A 15,437-nucleotide genomic window follows, 5' to 3' on the forward strand; every position below is an offset into this window, starting at 1 on the left:
CCTTTGCAGCCACTCAGTGCTTCCCCCTCCCCTCTCAGGACAAGTGGTGGCCTTCTCTCTATTTAACTCCAAATCTGTTCCCTACACCCTCTTCACCCATTCTGTACAGTTTTCTCAGAGACCTCACCCATTTATGATTTCCTCTAACGTATACTGTCCAGTCGTTATTTTAGTGCCTCTTTCCTCTTGGAAGATAAACATCTTCTATCATAAAACAGTACAATAAAAGCACTGTGGCATAGCCTCATTTCTCTTCCGGTGGCATTCATTCTTTCTCCTTTCCCTCTTGGTCTAGCTTCATTGTCCACATTCTCTGCCTCTGCCTTTGATTCACTGTTCTAGACTCTAATCTTATTTATTTATTTGTTTAATGTTTATTTATTCTTGAGAGAGAGAGAGAGAAAGCAAGAGAGAGAGAGAGAGCACATGTGAGTGGGGGAGGGGTACAGAGAGAGGGGAAAACACAGAATACGAAGCAGGCTCCAGGCTCTGAGCTGTCAGCACAGAGCCTGACACAGGGCTCGAACCCAAGATCATGACCTGAGCCGAAGCTGGACGCTTAACTGATCGAGCCACCCGGCACCCCTAGACTCTTAATCTAGCTGCTGTCCATATGCAGCACTGAAATTCTCTTCTGAAGTCACTAATGAACTCCTTGTTGCTATTTTAAAGGATCACTGTTCAGTCCTTGCTTCTCCCCCAGACTAACCCAATTTATTCTCCTCTGTAGGTGGATTTCCTCTACTCTTCCCCTGAATGTTGGCCTTCCTCAGAGTTCTGTTCTCAGGCTACCTCTGCGCTCCCTGGGCAACTTTCCAGATTGATCTGTTTCTCCCTCACATCTTCACCTGCCACCTGCACGCGGAGGTTTCCCGAATCTACATCTCCAGCCCTCAGCTGTCTTTCCAGTCCAGACTCACATCCCCTCACCCAGGGGAAACCTCTGTTGGAGGATCCACAAGCACCTCCAACTTAAGATGAAAAAATATGAGCTCAGCACCTAACCCTTCTCCCTACCTTCCCCACGTCTTTACGTCTTCCTGTTACATTTAGCAAAGCCGCCATCATTCATGTTGTTTCTCCAACGGAAAATTGCCAGTCATCCCTGATTCCTCCCTTGCATCCTCCACCCCTCCTTTTTCCTCCTGGAAGCCCCCCGACCCCACCCTTTGTGGAGCCTTATCAGGGCTGTCTATATGATACAGATAGTCTTCTAACCTTTTCCTTGACTTCAGATTTCCTCACCTGCATTCATTCCCACAGTAACACTGGAGGGATGGTTCTGCCATGGTCTGCCTGTGCCACTCTAGCTTTCAAGTAACATGCGGAAAAGTCTTTGCAAAGTAAGTAACGCCCTCCTTATCTGGCCCAGCCTTATTTCTTACCACCCGTTTCTCCTCTCTTCACATTTCCTCTCTCTGTAATCCCTCCTGTTTGCTTTCTCTCAAACCATTCAGAGCTACCCGCCCCCGCACCAAACTTGCCATGCTTGTTTTTGCATTTGCACCCGTGTTTCTCTCTGCCACGTACACCTGGTCTTTCTTGCCTGCTTTTTTACATCTCTGTCAACGCCTCTCCTGTCGTGAGAGATGGAGCTGGCTGCCTGCCCTGTGCTCTAGCCCTCTGCACCTGCAAGGATCAGAGCTTTTGTCACGCATGGTATATCTTACACACTCAGTTCCCTCATTGGTATGGGAGCTCCAGCAGGTAGGGTCTGAGTCTGACTTGCCTCTCTATTCTCAGAATTAGGATGAGGGCAGCGCTGGGCATGCGCTCTACGAACATGGGAAAGAGGTGCATCTCTATCGTGGGTCCTGATAGGTGATTCATCTGGGCTGGAGGGACCCTGAGGTGCTTCCGAGCCCTCCTCTGATTTGGAGGGCTGTGACAACTCCGTGGTCTCAGGAAATGTACTCAAACAACTATTGTAGTATCAGTCATGGTTTACATGAGAAGATACTAAAAATCTCCCTGGTACCAAGTGATTCCTCTAGACATAGAAGAGGTTAAGTAAATATTTGATACATTAATGATTGAACAAATTGGTGACTCAAATATTAATTCCTTCTGTTCCGAAATAGCCCTGGCAAGGAGATTACCTTATTAAAGAATGAAATGTCACCTTTATTGTCTAGGGTAAAGGCGGAGTTGATTGTTTTCAAGTTCTTATAGCAAAGTCAGAATTTATTTGATGTTTGGAGATTATTCCCATTGAACCTGAAACAACTGTTTGTTTAAACTTTTCTCAGGACACCTTACATACAGATCCTAAATGTAGCGTGTGTAGGGGTGGGGGGGGGGATGGGGGAGGTGCGGGTGTGTGCGCTTGCGCGCCCATGCACGTCTGCTGCTTGTTTGTTTTCTTAGGTTTGTGGAAAGGAAATACTGTATTTACATCGTGCTTCGGCTTTCTCAGCACTCCCTTCCTTTAGTCCCAGGAACATGCATCACGCCGAACTTAACTATTTCTTGACAAACCCAGAGCATATGTTCGCACAGACAAGGAAGTCAGAATGACAACACTATTGAAGGTAAACACGTCTGCACTGAGCTATTATTTCCTCAGAATTCGGGCGTCTTTTGTGGCTAATTTTGTCACATCTCCATGGTGGACTTGAAAACATTCAAATATTGGCTAAACCAATCTAAGAAAAGTGCTCTGAGAAAAATTAGGGCAAAATCAGCTTATTGATCCATAAACTTAAGAATTTGATGAAATGTAGTGTAATGAACTATTCAAAAATTCATCACAAAAAGTGGAAGATGTGCTGGATATAATTGATTTTGCCATCACTTCTGGAGATTTATTGAAAACAATCAATGACTGAAGCTTTGTGAAGGATGCCTTCATTCTTATTATGACTTGGATGTTATGTGAAAATTGAAAAGTTATGACTAGTTCTCTGAAACTGGCAGAATAAAGAGAATGCATCTTGTATATATTATGAAAACCATAATTCTTGTCAAATGAAACGCATCTCTTCTGCATAAAACACTCAAGTGTGTTAGTGAATGCGGTGTTTCCTCTTTCCTCCCATATTTTACTGTCAAGCAAAACTGACGATGTTTTGCGGATACATATTCCAAATCAAGATCTCTCTTCGCGTGTAGATATATAAGATTTTTGATTAGTATTTGGTAATCTTGACCGAAAGAAAACTGCCATATCCAAGACTGAAGAGTAGGAGGAAGCAAAAACAAGGGGAATTCTAAAAATACAAATTCATGAGCCTAGGTCAGTACCATAGGCATGGACCTGGGTCTCTATTGTTTTTTGAGTTCTCTAGGTAGTGCTGAAGCATGGCCAGGTTTGGGAAGCACTAGCAAGAACCCAGTTCTCTCCGCCTGGATTAATTTTCACATCTGTCAGAATGCTCTCCTGAACTAGATGTGGGTATGAAACAGTGTCTCTAGCTGGTGGCAAGGGCAAGGGAACAGGTGCTTGCCTCTTCTTTCCCTTCTGTGATAGCAAGGACGTCTATGGTAGGTACACTAGCTGGCCGCAACACCTCCCTTGCCCCGCTGGAGTCATCAGTTGACAGAGCTGGTGGGAAACGCAGAGATTACTTTAGAGGAATTACATTTTGTAGTTGAGGACGCATTTATATAGATATTAAGTTACTTGGAAGATCACATAGATAGTTCCAGAAAGATTTGAGACGAGAACTCAGATCTTCTGAGACCACATGCTTTTCTAATTTTAAAAAAAGGAGGGGGGAAAAAAAGCTATTTACAATCAGACTTCAATCTAATTTCTCATCCTCATTTCCTATCACTTCACTCTCAACACTCTGTTCACTTTTTCTCAGAACTCTGGGTATTTCATAATACAGTAGACATCAGTTGTAATGCCAGCTCAGTGTCCCTTCTTCCTTATTTTGGTAAAAGTTCTTGACTTGTCATTGTGAAACCACTTATCCATCATTCTCATCTGATTTGAGTGGGTTCACCCCAGCCCCTGGCTTGGGGAACAGGATATGACTTAAACCAGGGCAACTGCAGGCCGAGCGATTGGTTCAAGAAGGACAGGGATTCATCCAGGCCAACGAGAGTCAGTCAGATAAATTTTTTGGAAGCATTAGGAAACAGCCGCTTTCTCCACTGTGGTCCTCATGAGCAGGAAGGAAACTATTGCAGCTGATGGCCTGGTTTGACAGCAGTTAGGGAGTCCCTGCCTGAGAATAAGGTCAACACAAAAGTCATGTGGAAAAAGAGAGACTGATTCTTGGTGTTCCACCTAGAGTATATGGATCCAGTCACGCCATTTCCATGTCGGTTCCTGGATTTTCCACTTATGCAGCCAATAAATCACCTTTCGGCTTCGGCCGGTTTGACTGGGTTTTTGTTACTGTGCAGCTATCTTACCATTTCCTTGTAATATCCATCTTCTATGTTTCCTCCTACAAAGCTATTTATTTGAGAAGGCATGAAAGTCAAGTTTAACTGTTAAAAATAAACAAGAAAAGTCCTGCAGGTGTTCTATTCTCGGCACAAACCAAGGGCCTGGTTAATAGCCTTGACTTGATGTCCATTGGGGCAAGCATGTGGGGAACTGATTTCATTACTTTTAGAACACTGGCCTAGGCCTATGAAATGTCATTGGACAAAGATTCTTGCTTTTGTGGGGTTTATCTTTTTATGCAGGGAGAGATAATTTTTTTAAAAAACATGAAAAACTAAACATGTAAATTATTCTGTGGCTAGTAAGTGATAAGTGTTGTGTTCAAAACACGACCAACAGCAAAGAAATCAGAGAAGGGGGTTCTTTTAGAGTTTTAGGACTTCCTTCCAGTGTAGGGGGCGATTCCCCCCAACAAAACACTAAGCAATTCTTGGACACCCCGCTGGTGTCAACTCAATTCTGATACTATTTACTAGGAGATAGCATCAGATTCCACAGGTTAAGGGTTCAGTATTGTAGGACTGCCTCATTCCCCAATCCCACCTCCCCACTTCAGAGACCAGGCACAAGCCCCAGGCTGTTACCTGCGAGTCTAGGCAACCAGCTATAGATTGGTGGTTCCAATGATCTCCTCCTTAGGTTCCTTTAATTTGCTAAAGCAACTCACTGGACTCAGGGAAACACCTCTGTTTACCAGTTCATTAAAGGATATGATAAAGGATATGAATCAACAACCAGATGAAGAGATGTAGAGGGTGAAGGATATGGAAAGGGCACAGAACTTTCCTGACCTCTCTAGGCATACCACTCTCCCTGGATCTGCAAGTGTTCACCAACCTGGAAGCTCTCCAAACTCTGTCCTTTTGGACTTGTATGGAAGCTTTGCTATATCGGCACAATTGATTAACTCATCAACTATTGGCTAATCCATCCTGTAGCCCCTCTCCGGTTCTAGATTGGGGGTGAGGTTAGTGGAACTGAAAGTTCCAAACCTTTAAATCACACAGCTGGTTCTTCTGGCAGCCAGCCCCTACCCTTAGGTGGGGTCCAAAAGTCACTCCATTAACATAATAAAGGACACCTTATTTGCTGTCATCACAGGAAATTCCAAGAGTTTTAGGAGCAGTGAGTGAAGAACTATGGACAAAGACCAAACACATCTAGTCAACTGAGTGACCAAAATATATATTTCTTCTGAATCACAATATTGCATGGGTACTAGAAATTCTGGGGATGGGATTTAAAATTAAAATTTAAATTTAAAATAAAATTTCATTAGAAAAGTAATAACTAAGAAAAGACAGTGGTGAGGGCGACCACGTGGGGAAAGAGTGTTTTAGGCTTTTAGAACAACCAGTGCCAAGGGCAAAAGGGAGCGGACAGGTGTCCCAGGAGCAGGAGGCCAGGTTAGCTGCTACAGAGCTAAGTCAGAAAGACCACAGAGGTTAGATCACATTCTATTTGTAGCCATCTGTGAGCGTTTTGGCTTTTATTCAGTGAAACAGAGAGCAAATAGGGTTTGTTTTATTTTTCTCTATTCTAGCAGAGGAGTGACGTCTAATTTTCATTTTTAAAAAGTGCCTCTGGGTGCAATGGTGAGAATAATCAAGGGGATAAGGGGGGAAGCAGGGAGATGAGTTAGTAGGCTGTGGCAGATAGCGTCCACAGATGCTCAGCTCCACTCTCAGGCTTCTAAACTCTCCTCTGTGTACCATGAGTCTGGAGGCTTGCAGACCATTGTTCCTAGGCTCTCTTGCCAGCTGGCTTTCACGTAAAATCTGCCAATGGAAAGCATGGTGGGAGGAGGAGTGTAGGAGGGAGAGACAAGCCAGTTTTTCTGCTTCTGAGGGCACTTCTAGTCACATGGTGGTAGGGGCAGTGGGTGACTGAGCACCTGGAGAACAGAAAAGCCATGAACCGATGGGAAGATGGGTGCAAATGGGACATGTTTGGGGCAGAAGTAAGTGGATGAATAGGGAAGAGAGGAGGAGTTCAACTTTGGATATAGAAAGTTTGAGATGCCTAGTAGCTATCCACATGGGGAGATCAATAAGTGACTAGATAGTTTGGAGCTGGCTGTAGATATAGGTCTGAAAGTTAGTGATGTCGTTTGAAAGCCATGAGATTAGGTGAGCTCACTGAGGAATAGAGAAAAAGAGGACCACCCCCGAATCCAGGCTGTCTGACATGAAAACTCAGGGAGGAGAAGAGAAACTGACAAAAACAGATTGAAAAAGAGGGATCAGTGTTGTAGGAGGAAGATCTCAGAGAAGAGACAGGGACCAACTTTGTCAGATGGGCTGCTGTGTCAAAACCGCATGGACGCTGAATGGACGGCTGACGTCAGCAACATAAAGGTAATTGGTGACCCTGACAAAAGTAGTTTTTATAGGGTGTGGGAGTGAAAATCCTGGCACTAGTTTATTCATTCACTTATTCATTTTAAAATACTCGTTGAGCACCTGCTTTGTGCCAATCACTGGGGATTTGAGGTCAATAAGGAAGACATTGCCCTTATCCTGTAGAAGTTTAGAGTATTCTACTGTAATGACAAGCTATAATTTCATGCAGAGATAAACTTCAAAACAGACTCTTATTATACGTGTGTGCGCGCATATACATACATACACTTAAAAGACTAAAGACAACAAGAAAGATATAGGCTAAGGGAAGTTTACCGTGAGGGCCATCGCACCGCTGGAACAGGTACTGCCTCTGAGCTGGGACTTGCTGAATGCTGTTTATCTTGTGAGTTGAAGCAACTGGCCTCTTTAAAAAGGGATTATCGACTCTCTTTTTGTTTTTATTTGGGAAAGTATTTGACCAGGTGCCATAATTTGATTTTAATCTGATTTTGTCTCTGTAAGACTCAGATAGTGTAATTACTGGTTTGATCCGGCACCTAGAATATGAATTGCTGGAAAAATAACACGCTGCATTCGTATCGTCAGGTTTGTTTTCATGGATTCTCTCTCCTGAATACAAGTGGTTATTCATAACTCTTCAAGGACTAGGATTTGCAAAACAGTATTTTGATCATCTAAATATCATCTGATAGAACATGTAAAGCAATCTCTGAAACCCTAAAATTTTCTGGAATGAGTTTGCCATCAGGTCCTGTGCAAATGAAAAGAATTGAAACTGAAACAAAACTTAAATTATAGATGCTCTAATGTGTGTTTCATTATGAATCCTAAATATTATTCTTCTGTAATTCTTTTGAGCAAAGTAATCACTAGTAAGACAATAAAAATGTCAGTATATCTTGGAAGTTATTTCTTTATAAAACAAGAGACCTCTTGTTTTATGGAGAAGCTTTACTCTTCCAAATATAAAGTGCATCAGTATTTTGAGTTTTCGGTTTGAATTCTATACAGTATTAATAACCTAAATACGAGTGCTTTTAGGCCATGACAAAGTCACTCTGTGATAAAGCATGTGCATTTTGTTAATTCAGACCATGAGATTGTCCTGCAAAGAATTTCCTTTCACAGGTACTGATATGACCCATTTTGAACTAATCCTAGGAATATTATTAATAAGTAGCTGGATATAACTTACCCCCACATTCAGAAATTTGAAATGTAAATGATTTGCACCCCAAACATGGGCATTTCAAGAAAGAGATTCTCTCACTGGGAACTTTCATCAGAAAACGGGTGAATAAATGAGAAACTATAGTACAATGCTAACAAAAACAAGAAAGAAAGAAAGGAAGAAAGAAAGCTGTTAAATATTCTGATTGTGACAGAAAGCCCTGATGATCTTCATGGCCTGGTTTTGGCTCAGAGGACTTGAAATAATCAGCCATGGCCCCCCCACAGTCAAGGTGTTTGCCATGTTTTCTTAGATTTCAGTAATGGAAGGCTATGGGATTAGTGGCTAAAATGAAAACTTCTTCGTGTTTTGTTTTCAGTTCTGTTGACTTTTCCTCAGGGATTTTTTTTTTTTTTCATCTCCTCTATTCTTGAAATGAAGATGAAAAGTTGTTTCCAGGAGTGTTAGGCATAATTGGAGTTCATTTCTCGCCCTACATGCAATTTCAATCTAGATAGTTTATTAGCTAATGAGACATAATGCGATTCCATTTGTCAAGATTAGATTTGTGGGGAAGAATCACAGAAATATCCTCCCCTTTTACCCTTTGCATCAAAGTGATTATTAATTCACACTTGGCAGGGTGTTCTGCAAGGTCAGAAGCTTAGCAGGGCAGACTGGGAAAATGGCTCTGAGCTCGCTTGTTCACTGAGCTGACAAGATGGATGTAAATCAGGAGTTGAAGAGGACTTTCCATTATTTAAATGGGAGAGAGTAATTTTCACTGGTTGGGTCTGACTGCTTAGGAGGCATGACACATTCCTTTTTGATAAAAAAAACCTCTGTGAGAGCAGTGTCCAAATTTTATTTCTCAGAATCAAGGGTCTCCTGTGTGGTGAGATGCGGAGGGAAAAGAGGAGACTCGGATGCCAATTCTGGCCCCTCACTTCCAACTGCTAATTGAAGCCGTTGTCCCTTCACTTTTTGTTTTTAAATGTTTATTTTTGAGAGACAGAGAGACAGAATGTGAACGGGTTAGGGGCAGAGAGAGAGGGAGACACAGAATCGGAAGCAGGCTCCAGGCTCCGAGCCGTCAGCCCAGAGCCTGACGCGGGGCTCGAACTCAGGAGCTGTGAGATCATGACCTGAGCCGAAGTCGGACGCTCTACCGACTGAGCCACTCCCCTCAGCTCTTCTAAATAGTAATATGTTCCATTCGAAAACAGTACTACGGAGTAGATTAGCTGTTTTAAAAATTATTTGGACACCTGGAGAGGGAGGTCTCGTTAAATGAAGAGAACAGCATAATGAGGAGTGGGGCTCTAAACCCAGATGTAGTAGGGCCTGCTAATTGTTCCCTCAAATTCATCCTCCGTTTTTTCTTTTTAATAATAAAGCCCTGAACGGCCTGCTCTCTCTCCTCTACAATCATGTAGCTGGTACAAGACCACCCAGCTAGAAGCCATATTCCCCAGCTTTATTTGAGCTAGCCCTGAGTCACATGACTAAGTCCAGCGCCATAAAGTATGAGCCGAAGTGATGTATGTACATTGTGTGTCACTTCTTTGGAAAAAAGAAGCTTATTGCCCTCTACTTTCTTTTGCCCCCTTTCCAGTGACTGGAACAGCGTCCTTAATCTCTAACATAGAAGCTGTGCAGTGACGATATCAGACTGATCCCACCACACCTTAACTGCTGTTGAGCTATGACATGGGTGAAAAAACAATTCCATGTAGTTGAGCCCCTATATTTTGAGTTTGTGTTTGTTTGTTTGTTTGTTTTAATAGTAGCTCAGCCTTGACCCATAGTGATTCAACAAAGGTCATGCAAAGAGTTGTGAGGTCAGTCTCATTAGAAAGGCTGACTTTCAAGAACTTAATCTTCGATGTAATTGAGTTTAATGTCATGTTTACTATGAAATAACATGGTATAGAAGGATATCACTCCAATCACTGCTGGATAGGCCGAAAGAGGTAGATTCCAGTCATTGTTGTCCTTATTATTTGAGACAGCACAGAAGAAAAGCAGGATTAAAGGCATAGGCACATCTAAACAAACAAACAAAGGGCAGAAATTAAGAAGTGGGAGGTGATATTGCGACACGAATGGCTGGCAGTTAGTGCCTACTCAGAGGAAAGCATGAAGTGAAGAGAAATTCAGGCAAAGTGGCAGCTAGGGGAAGGGTTCTCATTATTTATTAAGTACTTCTGTTGTATTTTTCCCTGTAAGAAGCTTCTGAGACTTAACACAATAAGTTATCTTACTGACACTCTGGTGTTTTACATTTCCTGTTCCTTCACAGGCATCTTACTATGGTCTCTTATCCAAGGGTTTCTCAATGCTCATGATACACCATTCCTCCTACGTCCTGCCATTGCCCCAAGCTGAACACATTGGAACTTGAACTCCCTTTCTTCTCATAGAGATTGCTTCCCTTTCTACGGTTAGCTTGTCAATTTTTTTTTTTTTTTTCCCGCCATTTCTCTCTAAGATTTTCTTTGGCTTTTCTTCCTTCTTCATTTGTTTAGCCAATGTCAACATGTCTTTCTTTTCTTCCTTTAGACTAGTTTTTAGACTCATCAGTTGCTCTCTGTTCTCACACCCACCACTGGGTTTCAGACCAGAACACGTCAAACCTTGGATATAGCCCACAATCTTCTACTGGGTCTAATTGATTTAGTCATAACTAATTTCTGTTGATTCTTCCGTGTCAAGATTCGAGGAATTGCTCTAAAAGGTGCTTTTAGCATTTCACTTCCTTCCTCAAGAACCCAGAAGGGTTGACTGCATTTGCCTATTGCCAATAACCCCTGTTTACCTTCTTGCTAGGCCTTCCATGAAATGACCCTGGTAAAATCATTCTGGGGTAGTAGCTAAGAGCACAGGTTTTGGTGTCCTTATGAACCGGCTTCAAATTCTAGCTTCACTACTTATAGACTCTGTGGTATGGCCTCAATGGATTAAGCCTCAATTGACTATCTGTAACTGATGGTAATACCTCCTGGTAAGGCTTTTTGAGGTGTCTAAGATAGCTGTAAGACGTGTGGAATAGCATACAACACACAGTGGGCTTTTGATTCATTTATTTATTTTTATTGTCTGGTCATGCTCCCTCTGCCCCTGTCCTCTGTGGTATAGTCCTTGCTTTCACGCATAGTATCTGCTGTCTCTTTTTATTTTTCATTATTTTCTATTTTTTAAAATGCTTTATTTATTTTTGAGAGACAGAGAGTGATCCGGGGAATGGCAGAGAGAGAGGGAGACACAGAACCCAAAGTAGGCTCCAGGCTCTGAGCTGTCAGCACAGATCTTGATATGGGGCTCGAACCCATGGACAGTGAGATCATGACCTGAGCCGAAGCCGGACACTTAACTGACTGAGCCACCCAGGTAGCCCAGCATCTGCTCTCTTACTTCCTTGGCACTTCAGTGCCTCCCCTTATATTCCCAGTGGAAGTCACACAGTGTTTCCTCATACAGTCTTCTCTGAATTCCCGTTGTTTCTCTCATTGCCCAATATGTTTTCATTTATTTTCTTCAGCTGCAGATGAAGTGCATCCTGAGGGACAGGAATCATTAATGGGCTTTTTTTTCTACTCTCTTCAGCATCTGGCTACTGTTGGTCACATATCATCTGCTCAACATCTAGTAACAAAGGTATTGAGATAGATGAATTCACAAATATCATAATACAACAAACTCTTCAAAATTACTATACTAGGAAAAGTTGTGGAGGGAACACATGTCCTAAAGTCGCCTTGATGTTGTTGTGATCCCACTGTGCCCTTTCTTTATACTATTTCCCGTGTGACATGACTGAACTTGAGAATAATTCATAATATGGTGAAGAAGCTATGGGAAGGCTCTTAGGTGAAGGTGACTGAGAGAGGATGTTGAACCTGGGAGTTGAAGGGAGAAAGGGGCAAAGGGCAAAAGAAAAGATACTAAATTGAGAGAAAGAAATGAAGGTAACGTAAGTAAGAATAACATAGGAGACTAATTCACCATTATGCCTAACCATTGATATCAGCGGTATCATCAGACTCCAATCATAAACTTGAAAAATAGGCATTAACAAGCCCTGTATAAGTAAAATCTAAGGCACTTACGAAAATCTATGTTAAATCTAAAAGTTTGCATTATGAATGAAAGTTTATTGGCCACCATTGTCCCAGACACATCATGCTCCCGGGAGTCTTAGAAAATCTCCTGATCCCAGTCCAAAGCTGAGGTTCTCTAGGATACCCAGAGCCCTGCAGGTCTGTGAGGGCTGGATGACTTTTGAGCCCCCTCATCCTAGGGCTCCAGGTTAGACTGGCATCAGTTTATCAGAGTCCCCAGCTTTGGTAGACTCTGGGCTTTGCCTCCTCCCTCTCAGTCTCTAAGGCTACCAAAAGCTCAGCTCGTTTTGCTACTGTTTTATTTTTTTCTAGATTGGCAGATGACTTTGGCGCAAAAGTGGCTTTACATCTTGGCTTTCCTTCTCAGGGATCTTGTCTTTTAGATTTTGGTCCAGTAATTCCTCAGCATCTTATTATCTCTTTGATGTTTTTAAGAAGCAATTATTGTTTTTATTATTATCATCAATATTTTGTTCAGCAAGTTTCATTTGTTCTCCATAAAAGTGTAGGTCTGAATTATTTCAATTGTAATTATTAGAAGGAAGCTTGTCATTGCATTTTATAGTTGCAGAAATTGACGTTTAAAGAGAGTTACCCATCCAGTAGAACCAGAATTCCAATCCAGTTTGCTCTCATCTTAAACCTCTTGCTCATTTTGCTCTGAAATGTAGACTGACAAGTGAATTTGGTAAAATTTGGCTATAAGTCTAATGTATTGGGTAGAAGTTACAGGAATCAGCTATCTGCCTTTATCTCACTTTTAGCCTTGGTTTGCAACATTCCCTCCTCCAACAATATTAGTTATTAAAAAGATAAAAGAAAAAAAGATTGATAAAGCCTGCTGGCTGTTGCTAACTCTATACATTGTGCCTCAAAGAAAACTGGGGTATTTTCTTTTTTATCGTGCACCCAGGTGGCAAAATGATGGAATCTATCTCCAAAGGGCTTAAAGCGCTTAACCAACGTGATCTCATTAATCCTCACAACACGATCTTAATGTTTCTGTTTTATAATGGGTGCAATTTACCAGTAGGAAGTAATTAACTTGACTCAAATCTTGATCTTAAAAACTCTTCTTTTTGGATCTCTTGATTGTTATGCACATGTCTGGGGCTGCCTCTCCATATTAACTACAGTGTGGTTTATTTAGAGTGACATTCACAAGTAAGACTTTAGGGGAACTCTTCGTAAAACCCAAGGTAAATGATGTTAAAGGGATGGAGTTAAAAGGATGTGTTAAAAGGATGGTGTTCGGGTGGTACTTCTAGGTTTGGGATAGAAATTTCTTCTAGTCTGATACAAAAGGAAACAAAGAATTGGAGGCAACTCACCCATATATCAGGCCAACACCACAACATTACCTTTCGATAAATGTAGAAAATCGTCATTAAAGGGCTTCTGCTTCAACTATATGGACAATTAGGACTATACGGTCCTAATTCTGTGCTAGAACAAATGGTAAACTATTATACACTTGTGTGCATGATGCTTGCAAACAGAAGAATTAGACACTTCAATATTGTTTCTTATAACCACACCAAGGAGACCAGAAGCGCAATCAAAGATTGACAGAGTTCACTCGAGGGCAGAAAGTTTTTCACACTCTGAAAAAGGTCAATGAAAATATTTTCAGCCAAGTTTAAAAATCACACACCCTCTTGTTTAAAGCTTGCTTACGTGCCTCGTATCTACACACCAGAAATGATGCATACCGGAATCAGAACTTTATCCTCGACCCCCACTGAACTTTGGACAGGAAAGGTCACGTATCCAAAGCACGCAGAAGCAGGAAGCTCAGATTGCCTTTTTGCCACATCCCGGTAGTTGCAGAGAGAAGTTTTTGTTAGGAGAGCTGTAAGGTCACAATGGGGCAGCACTTGAACTTTGTCATGCTTATGCAGCAAGAAAAAATGACTGCTGGTCTGGTTGGGGGCACCTCTAACAAAGGTGACCCGAGTTAAATATAAGGAACACAATTAGAGTAGCATGAAACACATCAGCCAGACATTTTCTATAGCCAGAGTCCACGACGATCATGTGCTCGTCAGTATTTGTGGGCATGATAGCTTATGCTAGAGCAAAACCTCACGGTGAGATGGGGATTTAAATAGCTGATTATGGGGATTCATGGTTAGACTGCCATTTTATCAGGCAATGATGCCTTTTGTTTCTGTCATCAGGGTTATGAGATGTTTCTATTCCTCAGAAAAAGCTATTTTGCTACAGGACATTTCTGAGTTCAGATAATGGCTTCTCCAAGAAGCACACGGAGAGAAAAGACGACTTCATGTCAAGACGAGGCTTTGGGAATAAGCTGAAGTCACTGCATGTTTGCATATTAATGAGGGGGAGCAGGTGAACATTAACAAATGGAAGCACAGAGGGTGGCTGGTGAAATCGCTAGGGGCTGTGCAGGCCCCAAACGATTTGCTATTAAGTACAAGCTAATGGAGTGATGCTTTAGATTCTACCAGCATAAATGATCCATAGGAAGCGAAGAGCTAGGAGTACTCATTTTCTTTCCTCTTTATAGTATAATATTTCAGCTGGCATTACGATAGTAATCAGTGATGGGGTTATTAAATAGAAGTAGGGCTAATTTCAGCATAAAGCAGAACAGGAAGAAGTTGCTAAAATGCTAAGAACTGTTTTGATTTTAATGTCGTTCTGTGTCAGAATAGCATCACGAAGAGCACAGAGTTAAAACAGGCTATGGGGTCAAACAGCCTGGGTTCAAGTCAGTCTCTACTACATCCCAGCCCCGGGGACTACCCGGAAGTTACTCACTTGCCCTCTCTGCAGCTCAGTTTTCTGTAAAGTGGGGGGTAATACAGTATTCTTGTCATTGTTATAGTATAATCTTAAGTAGGTAATTTTGTACTGTAAGCAATATAAAAATCTGTGTTAAAAAAATGAACTTCTGGCAGGGCGCCTGGATGGCTCAGTCGGTTAAGCCTTGGACTCTTGACCTGGGCTCAGGTCATGATCTCATGGTTTGTGAGTTCGAGCCCCAAGTCGGGCTCTGTGCTGACCGTGTGGAGCCTACTTGGGATTCTCTCTCTCCCTCTCTCTGCCCTTCCCCCATCTCTCTTTCTCAAAATCCATAAAATCAACAAGTCAATACATAAACATTTTTTTAAAAAGTAATTTTTACCAAGAGACTTCTAGTTTCTGTCTTTTAAGTAGCAGTTTTCTGGCACATTTAAAATATTCTCTGATATATGCAAATCTTGACTTAGGCACATTCCAGACAGCCTGGTGTCTGGCTTTTGTCCTCTCTCTTGTCCTATCCAAAAGCCTTAGCTCAGAGCTGGGAGTCCCTAACAGGAGACCCAGTCACTGCGGCAGAAAGGTGTTCTTTAGTTCGTTTCTGTTGG

The 15,437-nt window shown here is 42.0% G+C and overlaps 1 long non-coding RNA gene across 1 annotated transcript in view; it reads left to right on the top strand.

Moving 5' to 3' along the window:
- The first annotated feature begins 6,203 nt into the window (after window positions 1–6,203).
- The window catches only part of LOC106968917 (uncharacterized), a 30,723-nt gene continuing 21,489 nt past the window's right edge, over window positions 6,204–15,437 (top strand). Inside the window, exon 1 of the long non-coding RNA XR_001429240.3 lies at window positions 6,204–6,759. This is a non-coding gene — a long non-coding RNA (uncharacterized LOC106968917). The remainder of the gene's footprint in view (window positions 6,760–15,437) is intronic.

Source organism: Acinonyx jubatus, chromosome B2 (assembly GCF_027475565.1).
Source record: "Acinonyx jubatus isolate Ajub_Pintada_27869175 chromosome B2, VMU_Ajub_asm_v1.0, whole genome shotgun sequence".
NCBI classification, from domain to species: Eukaryota; Metazoa; Chordata; class Mammalia; order Carnivora; family Felidae; genus Acinonyx; species Acinonyx jubatus.